Below are 12,921 nucleotides of genomic sequence, written 5' to 3' on the forward strand. Positions count from 1 at the left end.
CATACTCCTGTACATTGTCCTTTGACCTACCAATGTATTCTAAAGATCCTAGGGCCTTGCCATGTTTCCCTCAGCCAAATCCTTAGAACTTCTGGATCTTTCTGATTTGCACCTAAACTCTCAGCTGAGCCAACCCCCCAAACCAGAGTGAGTATTTCTTGAGAGCAGATACTCTTTTGCTTTTTCTGTTTGTGTCCATAGCACATAGCACAGTGTAGGCACTTAATAAATGCTTTTTCATTCATTTATTCAAAATCCCAGCTTTTCATCTTTTGAGTCTTAATACATTGATTTTATTTTTGAAAAGCTTTTATGTTTTGTATTGTGAATTTCCTATTATCCTTCCCTTCCATACATTGCACAGGTGAGCCATTAGTATGGGTTGTTGGTGTTGTTTAGTTGTGTCTGACTCTTCATGATCCTATTTTGGGGTTTTCTTGGAAAGGATGCTAGAGTGCTTTGCCATTTCCTCCTCTCACTCATTTTATAAATGAGGAAACTGAAGCAAACAGAGTGAAGTGACTTGCTCAGGGTCATATAGCTAATAAGTGTCTGAGGCTAGATTTGAATTTATGAAGATGAATTTTCCTGATTTCAAGCCCAATGCTTAGTCCACTGCACCACCTAGTATGGAACCCTCTCCTTGTTGATAGAGGTGAAAGTCCTGCCTGCAGAAAGACAAGGCAGAGTTGGTGAGACTAAGAGAGTTTCAGTTCTTATTCTCATCCAGTCTTTTTTCTGATTCTCCTGGCTTCCAGCTTTGAGAGAAGAGACAAAAAAGACCAATCTCATTTCACACTCCTGAGGGAAAAAACTCTGAGAAGACATGAGTGGAGCTCTCAGTCTCCATCATGTCACTCTCCCCAGTTTGCTGCTCTAGAGGTTTCAGGATAAGATCTAGGACTCTCTCTCTTGATTGAGCAGAATGATCTCACTTCCAATGAGGAAACTCCTTCACTCTGCATCATCTGGCACATATTCTCCTATAGCAAAAATTCTTAAACTGTGGGTAAAGACCCAGTGAAAGGTATCAGATATTTCACTAAGATTTAATTCTTTATGTAAAGATAAATATTCTATTTCATTGATGTGCAAATTTGCTTTCATATAGTAAAATTATATGTATACCAAAGAATTATTTTAAAATAATATTTAATTATTATCAGTAAAATTTTGATTTGTATACTTATTTTGCATGCTTATATATTTTACATATATACAAATATATTATATCTATATACCCAGAATCATGGGAAAATTTCTCAGCAAAAAAGGAGTAATGAATGGGAAAAGTTTAAGAATCCCTGATCATAGATAATTTCACTGATTTCTGCTTGGTTATGATTTGGATAAATGGGTTTCTTTGCTACTTGCTACTCAAGTTCATTGTGAAACTGGTGTTTGATGGCAAAGGGGTCAAATCTTGAATAGAAAGCTTGGAGCCCTCCTTTCTTTTTTTTTTATTTTTTAAAACTTTTTATTTTCAAAACTTATTCATGGGGGCAGCTAGATGGCACAGTGGATAGAACACCAGCCCTGAAGTCAGGAGGACCTGAGTTCAAATTTAGCCTTAGACACTTAACATTTCCTAGCTGTGTGACCCTGGGCAAGTCACTTACCCCCAATTGCCTCAGCAAAAATAAAACAAACAAAACATATGAATGGATACTTTTTTCAACATTGACCCTTGCATAGCCTGGTGTTTCAGATTTCCCCTCCTTCCCCCCACCCCCTCTCCTAGATAGCAGGCAATCCAATACATGTTATACATGTTAAAATATATGTTAAACTCATTATGTGTAAACATATTTGCTACACAAGAAAAATCAGATAAAAAAGTAAAATAAATGAGTAAGAAAACCAAATGCAAGCGAACCACAACAAAAACAGTGAGAATGCTCTGTTGTGATCCACACTCAGTCCCCATAGGCCTCTCTGGGTGCAGATGGCTCTCTCCATCACAAGATCATTGGAACTGGCATCAGTCATCTCATTGTTGGAAAGTCACGTACGTACATCAGAATTGATCTTCGGATAATATTGATGTTGCCATGTACAAAGATCTTGGAGTCCTCCTTTCCCCCATTTAGTGAAACGGTGATGAAAAGTTATATTGCACCTGATCAAATCTCCTACTAACAATATTCAAGTGAGTAGATGGGTTGAATTCTAGTGCCCCCTTTGTCTGAGGAGCAGTGTGGCCTCTGGTCCCCCTCCCCACCCTGCCTCTTGGCATGAATTACTGTCTCTCTTGGAGAAGAGGAGGAAGGGGCTAGAATGTCTGTTCTTCCTTCCTCCAAGCCCCACATAGCTACATCCCCACGTTACACCTCACCACACGCAGAGCCTCAGTCTCCCTTTCTGTAAACTGGATGGTTGGGATTAATCGGATGATCTTTAATGTTCCTTCTGATGCTAAACCGAGGGAAACATTCCCGGCGGCCATTTGGTGCAAAGACCCCAAGGATGGGCATTGACATGTGAGATGGTCTAGTTTGAGGGTCAGAGACTGTGTATAAAGAACGAGTCTGGAAACTTAGGCGAGAACCAGACTAGAGAGTTTGGGGAAATTTACAGATCACCACCAGGTGGCGCTGGAGTCCCTAACCTGGTTCTATTCATCAGTATGGCTCAGTTGCTGGGCCAGTTTCAGCTGCTCCTCCTAGTGGTCACAGCATGTCACTCCACAACCCAAAGGGCCCCTCCAAGGGCCTTTGCTCTCCTCCCATCCTCCTCTCTTTGAGTGTCGTGTCCACAGCAGCTCACTATCTGGTTCCTAATCACCTCTTCTCTAATACCCCGTTCTACTTCCCAAACACCATTTCCTTCCTCAGCTTGCCCATCTCGTGTGATGGCCGGGGAGTGTCACCTCCTCCATAGGGATTACAGAGCTCTATGTGACACTTTGCTCCTGGCACTGGATTAATTAAAGCAGCAGACAACTTCTAGTCCATCTTCTACAGCTGGGCCGCAGCCCTCCAAGCGCTCCCAGAACTGGGCAGTTTTCAGGCAGAATCTAGGCCGCCCTGACCCCAGGCAATATAGGACAGACAGAGTAGGGGGTGATCCCCAAAGCCACTTAACCTGGAAATGCACAAAGGGTGTATGACAGCACTGGGGGTTGTCCAGTCATGACATTGCCATCCTATCCATGGAGGGCTCGGGGGCAAGAATCCTGGACGGATTTGTCATCTTCTTCTCCAGGGGATTAAGGCAAACTGAGGTTGAATGATTTGCCCCAAATCACACACTTAGTGAGTGTCTGAGTTGTTCTCAGGTCTTACCTACTGCAGCCCCAGAGCTCTACCCACTGAACCACCCAATTGCCTCAGGGTGGCGGAGCCTAAGGTGCAGAGCCGTGGTGGCAAACACAAACAGAAACAGAGACCAGAAAACTGTACGTAAGGATCCCTGTGGACTTCAGGCTGACTTCGATCATCTTAATATATGGTTACTACAAATAATGTTAATGTGATTTTCCATATTTTATTGCATTTTATTTTGTTAAATAATCTCAATCTGGTTCTTAATCATAGACTTCTGTAGGCAACATAGCAAAGGTAAGCTACTGGGGTTCAATCCATGGATCTAACCAGGGCCAATCTTTAGATGAAGACTCAGAAACTCAGTCCATGAGACTCTGAAATCCTGAGTGACAGACTTAGGATCTCCTAAAAACCGAAAGTCTTGAAGGCCGTTGCTTTTGCTTTTGGTGTACGGCCAATGGAGGGTACTTCTAACTGGTTTTAAATATAGCCTGCTCATTTGGGAAGTTAGCAAACTGCCTGTTAGTGGCCAGGATAGTGGTGGAACTGGGGAGACTCAAATTAAACCTCAGCCTCCTCCCCAGTCTCCCCCAGCGCCATCAGGAACTGTAATGAATCAAGTTGTAAAACATATCTGAGGCAAGAAGAGCTAATTTTGCCCCCAGATGCTGAAGAAGACTTTTGAGAGTCTCTTGGACAGCAAGGAGGTCAAATCAGTCAATATTTAAATTAATTCAGAGGATACACTGGCAGGTCAAATACTGAAGCTGAAGCTGAAATACTTTGGCCACCTAATGAAAAGACGGGACTCGTTGGAAAAGACGGGATTCGTTGGAAAAGACGGGACTCATTGGAAAAGACGCGATTCATTGGAAAAGATGGGACTTGTTGGAAAAGACTCTGATGTTGGGAAAGATTGAAAGCTAAAGGAGAAGGCGATGGCAGAGGATGAGACAGAGAGAGAGCGTCATGGAAACAGTGAACATGAACTTGGGTAGACCCTAAGAAACAGTGGAGGTTGGAAGAACTTGGTGTGCTATAGTACATGAAGAGTCAGATATAATTGAACAACCAAGAAACAATAAATACAATCTGGAGCCTGGGAGTGTAACATTTGAGTGTTTTCAGTGAACTCCTGATCCAACAGGGAACACTCCTGTTTTTGACTGCCTTGCCAGTAGATTTTATCTTCCTGGCCTGACCCTAATTACCCCAGAGACTACTTTTACTTAGGATATTTGAAGATTTTTTTCTGAAATGGAATGTTAATTTTAATCCTCAGAATGCATTGTTCATTGCACCAGATTCTGGGACCCTGCTCTGGCAAAGGGAATGTGTTGCTCTTCCCTGCTGGTGTTCCCATCTGTAAAAGGCTGAAACTCTGAGTTGATGCACTGAGGTCAGACAACCAAGCCCTTAAGGCTAATTACTGATTGGACAATACTCCATTAGAATATGCTTGGAAAATGGCCCTTCCCACTATTCTGTGCTGGCCCAATCGTTTGGTGTATACAGAGAATTGTAGGAGGGACTAGGGGGTGGAGTAATACTAGCCAGAGTCACTTTTTGGGCGGAAGACAAAGAGGAGAGGTCTTGGAGATCCTGCGCGTCCATTCCCTAAAGACCAAGAATAAAGACCAAGGACTTTTGCTTATCCTGACTGCAGCTGATTCTAAGGTATCCAGGGGCTAACTCAGTCTTTACACCCATCTCTTCTCACTTTGTGACTTTTTAGACTGAGACATCTCCTTCCTTCCAAGTTAAGTGCCTTCCTTTCACATCTTCCTCTCTCTACTCTAAAAGAAAACCCAAGTACTCTAAGAAGGTGGAGTGGCAGACAGTAAGAAGGACCTGAAACCTATTATTTGGGGCTTTCCAAGATAGGGATTGTCCCCAGAGATTAGAAGAGCTAAGTATGGATCCCTTTCCCTTGGAAAACTCCTGCTAAGGAGAGATAAACATAGTTAATCTTCTATGATCCTCCTCAAGAAGGTCCCAAGAGACTACAGGGAAAGAGCCTTGGCCTGGGAAGCTTGAATTCTTACTCCTGTGATCTTCCACAAGTCATTTTCCCTCCCTAGATTGAGGAGATAAGAGTAGAAGATGGCCAAAGTGCCCTATGCTCCTAAAGGGTCACTCCAATGACCCGGGGGCAGACAATGCTGGGGCTGGGATTTTAACAACCAAGGATCCTCCAAGGCTAAAGAGCCTAATTTGGATAAACTAGTGAATAGAAGAGTTTAAATGATTTGGCCAGTCATACAGCCGGTATATGTCAAAGGCAAACCTTCTATTCAGGTTCTCTTCATTTCAAGGCTACTTCTATATCCCTTCTAATACTTGCCTCTCTGGTTTTTTTTTTCTTTCAACTCTTGAGAGTGTGGGTGATCTGGAAAGAGCCCTCAGTCTAGATGGCTCCAAATTCTGGCTCAACCTAACCATATAACCTCAGGTCTGAACATCTATTTCCTACTCTTTAAAATAAGACAACTGGACTATGTGCTAAAGTGTTTTCTAGCTTTAAGTCCTTATAAAAATGATCTAAGGTTATTATAGGGATTATTATACCCTTTTTGCATACAGAGACACTGAAGTTCAGAGAAGTTTGGACCTTGCCAAGACAGCGATTCAGTATTTCTGAGTCTAAACATTGTTTCCTTAAAAAATACAATTTCTGATTACTTTGTAACCATCTAAGAGCTTTGGGCACTAAGAACCTGAAACCTTGTCTCAAATCTTAGGTACTTTGTCTCTAAGAGGCTGATACTTTGTCTCTAAAATAGTCTATTTCTAGATTTCTAAGATAGGGCATAGTGAAAAGCATGCTGGGCCTGGAGTCATCTTCATGAGTTCAAATCCAGACTCAGACACTTACTAGCTGTATGACCCTAGGCAAGTTTGCCTCAATTTCCTCATCCAGAGAATGAGCTGGAGAAGGAAATAGTAAACTATCTTTGCCAAAAAACCCCAAATGGAGTCATGAAGAATCGGATATGACTGAAGAGGATTTTAAGACTTTAGTCATGTCAGTTCTAAAGTTCTGACCCAAGCAGAAAAGGCAGATGAGTTAAGTGACTTAGAACCATGAATCAGCAGTCCTCAGTGAGCCCAATTCAAGTGACTAAGACTGGCAAGAGGCTCCATGAGGCTTCTGGTCTGAGGGTGGGCAGTGGAGAGAAGGTAGGGACCTAGGGAAGGTTGTTCCATTTGAGCTGGCCAGCAGGAGACCAGAAAGGTGATCTGCACAGAATCTGCCCTGCCCTCATTCCTAAAGGGACGGAGGAGAGAACACAAGTCATTAATGGAGAATTCACACAGGACAAGCACTCACAAGGTAGTCAGAAAACGCAATACTAGGACGTTCTCAAGGCCTCTCTTAAGAAATTTAGACTTGATTGTGTGACATGGGAGACATGGGGATCACCCAGCATGGCGTACCTTCATTAGAGAAGGGGTCATGCTCTTTGAGCAATTGAATTAGCCCCAGAGAAACACAAGAAGCCAAATGTTCATAAGGACATTTTGTGGCTGATTTGTGGCAGAGCATTCTGAGTTCCTATTGGTCTATTAGACACAGTCAGACACACTGTAACTCAACTCTAACACAATGATGTCATTTTGGTGCTCTTTGAGAACAAAGGACAACAACCAATCAAAACATCCATCTTAAAATCTCAAACTTTGTCATATGATGACATCTGCTAGTTGTATACATTTCTAGGGGGAGGGAAGGAGAGTTGCTCAGATAATATGCTCTTAAAAAGACAACCTGAGTGTAAATACTTAAGCTTGGAGTAGGAGTTAGAAAAGCCTGAATTCTGGTATATGAAGGTGATGGAATATTATTGTTCTATAAAAAAATGATGAATAAGCTGATTTTAGAAAGGCCTAGAAAGATTTACATGAACTGATACTGAGTGAAACAAGCAGAACCAGGACTACATTGTACCCAGTAACAGCAAGATTATATGAAGATCAACTAGGAAAGACTCGGTTCTTCTCGGTGGTTCCACGATCTAAAGCAATCCCAATAGACTTTGGACAGAAAATGCCATCTGCATCCAGAAAAAGATCTAAGGAAATTGAATGCAAATTTTAAAAATCCTGAATTCAAATCCTGCCTCATCTCTATCTATGACCATAGTGATGTAATCTCTCTCTGCCTCAGTTTCCTCATCTGTAAATTGGAAATCGTAATAACACCAATGTTACAGGCTCATTGTGAGAACGAGATGAGTTACTATTTGCAAAGTACATCTATGTGGTGTATTATCATCTGATTCATTTGACTATAAGATCTTCAGGTTTTGAAAACTGTTAATTAAGGTCCATTCATAGCTGCTCTGGGACTTGGAGGCTCTCACAAAAGGACCAGGCTGCCCCAAAAAGCAGCAGGCCTGAGAACCATTTCCACACTGACAACAACAGGACAATAGAACTTGGAAAAATCCTGACAGAAGCAATGAAAATCCAAGAGTCCAAAAGAAAGAAATGCAAGCAGTATAGTAACCTCCTGCTAGAAAGGTAATGAACACAGAGAGACAATCACTGTCAGAGCCGGCCAATGCGGGATTTGTTTTGACAGATAATGCATGTGTATATTGAGGAAATTGTGTAGTGATGGTTGTTTTTCAATCTTTTCAATGGGGAAGAAGGAGTTTTGGAAGGGTCAGCTAATAAAGGAAAAAGGTAAATCATCAAAAATCCTTTAAGTGCCTAGCACTGTGCTAAGTGTTGGGTATGCAAAAGATAGTTAAAAAGAATTCCAGCTCTTCCTCTTCTAATGTACTAGATAGTGGTATCAAGAAGACAAAATATTTTGGGAAATATCACCAATAAAGGAGTTCATCCCGTACATTAATATTAATTAATGTTATAAATTATATATTCATACATATACAAATAAATATATAATATATCTTATATTTATTTATAATATATTTACATAATTTTATATTATATATTTCTATAAATATATATATATTTATATATACACATATAAATAATAAATGTATATATACAAATAAATAAATATAAGTAAAGTTATAAATCAATTTAATTAATTAATGTTATAAATATGCTTCTCTGCTACATTATTTTATGTTTAAGATTGGTTTATATGTTACTCATATTATTGTAAATATGACAAAATTTTATGTAAAATAGTTAAATAGTGCACATTTATATTTATGAGAAGTGGTTGTTTTTTTTTAATTCAACTAAAATAAAAACCCAAACAAAGACAAACAAAACCTGCTTCTTCCTGAGACTCATAATCCTGACACTTTTTACAGTGAAGGGGAATGTGTGGAAAAAAAAAAAGGAAACAAAAACAAAATATCAATCCTCCTTAAACAGAACAATTGTTCACATTGCTCTCTACCCTGGACACAGAAATTCCAGTGGTAAGAGTTGTTTCTAATTCCCATGTGCTGTTGGGAAATTTTTTCCTTTGCTTCTTCGCCTTTTGTAACTTTACCAATTCTCTTCTTGTTTTTGGATCTTCTTTTGCTTAGCCTTCTTGATCTTTGGGGACAATCTTCCAACTTTGCCCCAGGGCAGATGTTCAAACTTAAGCCACCAATCCTTACAATTCAGGTATGAATTTTGGAAGGGCTACCACTAGGTGGCGCAGCAGATAGAGAGTGCCAAGCCTGAAGCCAGAAGATTAAGTTTCTTTCTTTCTTTCTTTCTTTCTTTCTTTCTTTCTTTCTTTCTTTCTTTCTTTCTTTCTTTCTTTCTTTCTTTCTTTCTTTCTTTCTTTCTTTCTTTCTTTCTTTCTTTCTTTCTTTCTTTCTTTCTTTCTTTCTTTCTTTCTTTCTTTCTTTCTTTCTTTCTTTCTTCATTTCTTTCTTTCTTTCTTTCTTTCTTTCTTTCTTTCTTCATTTCTTTTTCTTCCTTCCTTCCTTTGTTTCTTCCTTTCTTTTCTCTTTCTTTCTTTCTTCCTTTCTTTCTTTTCTTCCTTTCTTTCTTTCTTCCTCTCTTTCTTTCTTTCTTCCTTTCTTTCTTTTCTCTTCCTTTCTTTCTTTCTTTCTTCCTTTCTTTCTTTTCTCTTTCTTTCTTCCTTTCTTTCTTTTCTTTCTTTCTTTCTTTCTCTCTTTCTCTCTTTCTTTCTTTCTTTCTATCTTCCTTTCTTTCTTTTCTCTTCCTTTCTTTCTTTTTCTTTCTTCCTTTCTTTCTTTCTTTCTTTCTTCTTTTCTTTCTTTTACCTTTCTTTTCTTTCTTTTCCTTTCTTTTTTTTCTTTTTTCCTTCCTTCCTTTCTTTCTTTCTTCCTCTCTTTCTTTCTTTCTTCATTTCTTTCTTTTCTCTTTCTTTCTTTTCTCTTTCTTTCTTTCTTCCTTTCTTTCTTTTTCTTTCTTTCTTTCTTTTCCTTCCTTTATTTCTTTTCCTTTCTTTCTTTCTTCCTCTCTTTCTTTCTTTTCCTTTCTTTCTTTTCTTTCTTTCTTTCCTTCTTTCTTTCCTTTCTTCTTTCTCTCTCTCCTTCTTTCTCTCTCTCCTCTTTCTCCTTCTCTTTCTCCTTCTCTCTCTCTCTTCCTCTCTTTATTTCTCTCTATCTTTCTTTCCTTCTTTCTTTTTTTCTTTCTTTCCTGAGGCAATTGACTTAAACAGAGTCACACAGTTGGGAAGCCTAATTTTCTTGAGTTCAAATTTGACCTTAGATATTTACTAGCTGTGTGACTCTGGGCAAGTCACTTAGCCCTGTTTGCCTGGTTTTTCTTATTTTTAAATTATCTTTGCCAAGAAATCCCAAATCGAATTACAAAGAGTTGAATATGGTTGCAAAATAACTGAACAATAAATTGTATCCCTAGACTATCAATATTCAAGGTGTGGTAAACAGACATCATTCTAACCTGATGCCCCTCTTGGAGATAGGTGAGGGAAGGAGAAAGCACCCACTCATACCTTTCCTATTGTTCCTTTTAAAGACAGAAATCAGACTTTCTTAGAAGTGAGTCAAATTCTAGATTAAATATCTACTCGTGGCACATAGCCTATAAAGCTGGGTTTATATTTGACCAGCAACCACACATATCTGACCTGAAGTAAAGCCCTCTGGGTGGAGTGGGAAATTAATGTGATGGTAAAACAAAAAGTATTCATTTTTAAATATGTGAATTTTTAAAAAGATCTGGGTTAGCTCCATGTGGTGGCCAAGGCTCCCATCATCCTTCCTGTCCATATATAAAGGAATTGGGGATATTTAGCCTGGAAGATAAAAAAAGCTTGGGATGGGGGTGGGGAAGAGGACTGGGGGAAGGGGAATGAATGTCCAGTTCAGGTATTTGAGGGACTATTAAAAAAAAAAAAAAGAGGGCAAAAAATGTTCTCCTTGGCCCTCACTAATAAAACCAGAAAAAACAGGTAGAAATACTAGGGAAATAATTTTTGTTTGATATGAGAAAGAATTTCTGAAGAAATATAACAATCCCAAAGTGGAATTGTCTGCCTGGGATCATACTGGGCTCCCTGTCACTGGAGGTATTTAAACAGACATTAATAGGTCCTTTAAGAAGGCAATCAAGATTCCCATCTCAGGGCTGCCTCAGATTTGAAATCTCTGAAGTCTCGAGAAGTTCCCCCACTTTTTGAATCTGCCAGTGTAGTTTTGGCAGGAGTTGGGGCTTCTGTCCAAAGGAAACTCTGCAGAGTTTGGAGAAGGATTCTTGTCTTTACTCCCAGCAGTAGAGAGGAGGGAGAGGAGGGAAAAGTGTTTATTAAACACCTACTATGTTCCAAACATTGTACTAATCCATTTATTGATATTATTTCATCTGACCCTTACAAAAACCCTGTGAGACAGGGCACTAACTCTGTAATGCTATTATGCTCCTCATTTTACAGTTGAGGAAACTAAGGCAAAAAGAGAGGTTAAATGACTTGCCCAGGATCATAAAATTACTAAGTTCTGAGGCTGGGTTTAAGCTCAGGTTTTTCTGACTTCAAGCCCACTACTCTATCCATCGTACTTCCCAGATTCCCAGGAATATATTAAAGTCACTATTTTCTTTTTTTTTTTCTTTTCTTTTTTTTTTTCCCCCCCCTGAGGCTGGGGTTAAGTGACTTGCCCAGGGTCACACAGCTAGGAAGTGTTCAGTGTCTGAGACCAGATTTGAACTCAGGTCCTCCTGAATTCAAGGCTGGTGCTCTATCCACTGCGCCACCTAGCTGCCTCTTAAAGTAAGTATTTTCAAAGAATTAAATACTGAATCTCTTCCCCTTCACTGCAAGATGGGGGCTATGAGTATAGAATATTAAATATGTTGTCAGATGTTATTAATAAGTTGGCTAGTTTTGCTGCTTTTTCCCTATCTTTTAAAATATTTCTTACAAGGACTGGCTTAGTGACCAGGGCAGAGGGGAAGAATACAATCAGAAATAAATATAATATTTTTTAAAAAAATAAATAAAATAATATAATTTTAAAAGAAATTAAAATGGAAAGGAATCAAAGAAATCATTGAATCCAATCTCTGAGATGCAGAGAAAGGAAGCCATTTGCTGATGTCACACATCAAGCAAATAACAGTATCTCCATTGAATCTGTCTTCAAATATCAAGTGCCAATTTGTTTTCACTCTAACACTAAGGTATCAAAAGAGTTGGGGCTCTGCAAGAATGTTTGTAGCAGTCCTTTTTTATAGTGGTGAGGAACTGAAAACTGAATGAATGCCCATCAGTTGGAGAATGGCTGAATAACTTACGTTATATAAATGTTATGGAATATTATTGTTCTGTAAGAAATGACCAACAGGATGAATACAGAGAGGCCTGGAGAGACTTATAGGAACTGATGTTGAGGGAAGTGAGCAGAACCAGGAGACCATACATGACAAGAAGATGATTCCATAATCAATTCTGATTAATGTGGCTCTTTTCAATAGCGAGGTGATTCAGGCCAGTTCCAATGGATTTGTGATGGAGAGAGCCATCCGCACTGTGGGGGCTGAATGTGGCTCACAACATTGTATTTTCAATTTTTTTTGTTGTTTGTTTGCATTTTCTTTTCTTTCTCATTTCCCCCCCTTTTTGGTCTGATTTTTCTTGTGTACCATGATAATTGTGGAAATATGTATAGAAGAATTGTGCATATTTAATATATATTGGATTAGTTGCTGTCTAGAGGATGGTATGGAAGGAAGGGAGGTAGAAAAAAATTGGAACACAAGGTTTTGTAAGGGTGAATGCTGAAAAATATCTATACATATGTTTTGAAAATAAAAAGCTTTGAGAAGAGCTAATCCAATTCCAATTGATCAATGATGGACAGAATCAGCTACATCCAGAAAAGGAACACTGGGAAATGAGTATAAACTGTGAGCACTGTTTTGTTTTGTTTGGTTTGGTTTTTCTTCCCAGATTATTTTTACCTTCAGAATCCAATTCTTCCTTTGCAACAACAACAACAACAAAATTCAGTTCTGCACATATATTGTACCTAGGATATACTATAAGATATTTAATATGTATGGGAATGCCTGCCATCTAGGGGAGGGGGTGGAGGGAAGGAGGGGAAAAACTCGGAACAGAAGGGAGTACAAGGGATAGTGTTGTAAAAAAAAAAATTACCTATGAATATGTACTGCCAAAGAGAATGTTATAATTAGAAAAATTAATAAAAAAATTTAAAAAAAAAAAGAAAAGAAAAAGCTT

The sequence above is a fragment of the Sminthopsis crassicaudata genome, chromosome 1, assembly GCF_048593235.1.
Source record: "Sminthopsis crassicaudata isolate SCR6 chromosome 1, ASM4859323v1, whole genome shotgun sequence".
In the NCBI taxonomy this organism is placed as follows: Eukaryota; Metazoa; Chordata; class Mammalia; order Dasyuromorphia; family Dasyuridae; genus Sminthopsis; species Sminthopsis crassicaudata.